The 3,617-nt window shown below is 43.9% G+C and overlaps 1 protein-coding gene across 1 annotated transcript in view; it reads right to left on the reverse strand.

Moving 5' to 3' along the window:
* Positions 1–3,617, reverse strand: part of SV2B (synaptic vesicle glycoprotein 2B) — a 127,001-nt gene that overhangs the window by 38,179 nt on the left and 85,205 nt on the right. The gene's annotated exons all lie outside the window — the stretch shown is intronic.

Below are 3,617 nucleotides of genomic sequence, written 5' to 3' on the forward strand. Positions count from 1 at the left end.
TAAGCAGCTTATAACACACGTGTCCCCAGTACGTGCCACTAGCTATCAAACAGCAGTCTGTCTTAGCTCCGCTGACCCAAGGGTATGGAGGGAGAAGCATCCTGAGCTCCTGCCCATTTTTCATGAAACATTGACAGAGCAGAGAGATGGCTAAAGAAAGGGAGAAACTCTTTGCTGGTTACACCCAAGTTTCCCTTTAATTATGCCATCTTTGACCACTCTGGCTTTCACTGATTCACCAGGAAGGGCCACCCCGTCTAGTCTGACCTTCTGTTTAACACAAGCAATAGGATTTCATCTATTTACTTCTGTACTGAGGCAATTACATGGTTGAAGTCTTGTTCAGAAAGGCATCCAGACTTGATTCAAAGACTTCAAGAGATGGAGCATCCATCACCTCCCTTGGTACCATATTCCCATAGGTAGCCATCCTCCTTGTGTGCAAAACTATTTCTTTTTGTTTATTTGACTAAAAAAAAATTTTTTAAAAAGATTTGTCTGGTTTTATCTTACAGCAACCGATTCTTTAAAAGATGGTTTTAGTCACTATTTTAATGCTATATTGAAACTGAAGAGAATTGGCTTAGCCATAGACAGGAACAGGCAAGCCCCTCGCATGGCGTGCACCATACCCTTGAAAGGAAGGCAATTCAGCTTTTCTCATCCATTCAGCTCTTGGCCACCCTGCTGAAATGGCCAATAAAAGAGCCATTAGTAGGGGTGGACACTGGTCCAAATTGGGCCAGCTCATTCACTTCACATCCCTGCCTCCCTAAAGATCCAGGGATTCCTGTAAAGGTACATGAATAATTGCATCCAGAGCCTCACACTGATCTTCTACACAGGCCCGCAAGAGTTTTGCCCATGTAAGGGCAGTAGGATCAGATGCTGAGCATTAACATCCCGGGAACATGCAGTGTGTGTAGATGCTAGCAGGGCTGGAAAAAAATTGATCAGGCAGAGTGAGATGATTTGATTTGCATTGCTGTAAGGAAAAAACCCCTAGGGATCAATCAATCCAGCTACTGCCGGCATATGGTGTGAGCCTGTGAAAACAACACATTGTGGCTTGGTTTGATCTCCAGCTTTCAGTTCTTTGTTTAAGCTGTTTCTATGAGCAAATTCCCTTCAGCAGGGGGAAATGCAATAAAGGAAATAGTCATTCAGGGAGAGTTACCTAGCTGACCCTTTGAATTAGCCCAGATGAGGCAGGAGCATCATTATCCGGTTTCAGTCCACTGAAGCTGGCACAACTGATTTACCCCAGTTCAAGGATATGTCTCTTCAAGTTCAGTGCCTTTGTTGCTGTATGACTCTGCAGTTACTACCCCAAAAGCCCAGGACTGAACTGTCTGGTGGCCAAGTGGTTATTCATGATATGCTCTGATTCCTGAAAGCCCACTTAGACTATGAGGTCCAAACAACACCACATTAAAGGAAATATCACAGCATCAGCAATGCCAGAGCTAATATATTGGGAATGAGGTGCAGAACTGTTTCACCATCTTCAAGCTAAAGGATCACGCAGTAGTTCAGGGGGAAACCTATTTCAACACTGACTCCTCCTCCATGGTCTCTTCAGTACTACTGTAATAGGCATAAAACCTTGACACGACCTTGATTTTGCAATTCATATTCTCTTTTTAAGTCACGAGAACTGCCCAAATTACACCCTCCAGGAAGGCTCACATGCAGAAAAGACTTGGGTGCAGTAGAGTTAAGGGCTGTAAGCCCCATCTTGTAGGTGCCAGAACCTCATAGTAAAAGCCAAACCTTGGGTTAGGAATTGAAACTCCTGGTATGTTGAATGGAGAGAGTTAGCAGACTCAGATGAGACAAGCAAGGTGAGTTGGGAGCTGCCTAGAGATAGCCAGTATGTTATGCTACTCAGAGCTCAGCATACTCATCCCTATAGACCATCTCCCTCCTCTTGAGATGAATGGTCTGGAGCCCTCTCCTTGGAAACAGGTGCCTATATCTTTGCTTTCAAAAATGGAGCAAGGGTACTCTTTCCTCCTAAAACACAGAGGAGGTGGAGTTGCTTGTGGCCACACACTTTTGCATAATAGTACAAGGGTTAGAGCACTCACCTAGGCTATGGGAGATCCAGGTTCTCTCCTCCTCTACCTGAGAGACAAGCCCATATCACAAGCCTAGAGCACTCTTGGTTCCTCCTGAGGCCTCTGTCCAACTGGGCAGAACAGACTTCTGGGGAGTCACGGAGCCAGGGAGAGAGCATGACTTGGTAGCCTGGTGGCAATGGTCAAGGAAAGGGGAGAGATGGATTCCAGCCAGTAGCTCTGACCAGGACTGAGCCGCTCACAAGAAAAGAAGTGTTGTGAATGTGGACTGTGGGAACACTATCCCTGATGAAGCTTAACAAGAGGAGTCTCCTCAGCTCCCTGGAACCCAGGGTCCAAGCTCAGGTAGGTACCCGGGTGCCCCTGCTCCCACTGAAGACAAAAGCTGCTGAAGATGCAAAGAACCCAGTTGCAATAATGAAGGTTCCTGCATTCATCCTTGCATTAGCAACTGCACAAGATGACCACTCCAGTGGCTCTGGTGTGCTGTGCACCATGATGCAAAGCCAGCTAAAGAATAATGCAGAGGGGCATTTGGAAGTCGACACTAATAACCTTCTAGATTGTAAATGAATGCACCTTTTTTTTTTCTGAAATACATTACTAAATTAGAAGCTATGCAGCATACAGCCACTGCAGGATTTCACAAGCTGCTTGGCTCATATTAATCAGACCTGGAAAAGTTCAGGCTTCTAAAAACACTGCTTCTGATCCCATAACTAGGCTGTGGGAATAACTGCTGGTGAATTATTTAGCCTTTTCCCCCAATTCATGAGCTAATTACAATTTTGTTTTATGCATTTGCTCAACTTCTCTTGGCAGTGTTTTCCTTTCATTCTTAGGATTGATCCCAAACAATTCGCTAAGCGTTTTTTCTAGCTGACAATCAAAAAGTCCACCTACACTGATTGGTTGCCCAAGTAATGAAGTGTTGTTTGTATTCCCTAATCTGATGAGTATATTTTTTATCATCAGGAGAAGGGTTTTGGGTAGGCTGTTGAGGCTTTACATTCTTCAAGAAGAGAGAGAAAATAGGCAGAATGAAGGATCATTAGTGCCGTTTCCTCTGAAATGATAAACATTATTCTTAAAAAAAAAAAAGAGAGAGAGAGACATTGCAAGATTTCTCAAGGTAGGATCATCTCATCCACATAAAGCAGCTGTTTGTTTGTGCCTGGTACTTGCTGCAAAGGATGTTATCAGATTCTTTATGAATAGTTTAACTGCCTGTATGTTGGAGATATTCTGTGCCATTCTGTATTATATTATCATTTGATCTTGCATACAACATGTCCTGCAATAAGACAAATGCCTTGCTTGTGAAAGGCTGAATGAAGAAAAAAAAAAGATATTTTCTTGTAGTAAGTAACTGGGTAGCAGCAGCTGGGGAGCTGAGCCTGCTCATAGTTTTGTTCTCTGTGGATCTGGGCAGATTTTTCTTTAACTTTTGCCTGTAAGCAGCAGAAACTGGTCTTACCATATTTCTCACATATAATGTGCAGTCCTATTTCCAGTGATTGGATTTGGGGGGGGGGG

Source organism: Gavialis gangeticus, unplaced genomic scaffold, assembly GCF_001723915.1.
Source record: "Gavialis gangeticus isolate Ggan-Ray unplaced genomic scaffold, GavGan_comp1, whole genome shotgun sequence".
NCBI classification, from domain to species: Eukaryota; Metazoa; Chordata; order Crocodylia; family Gavialidae; genus Gavialis; species Gavialis gangeticus.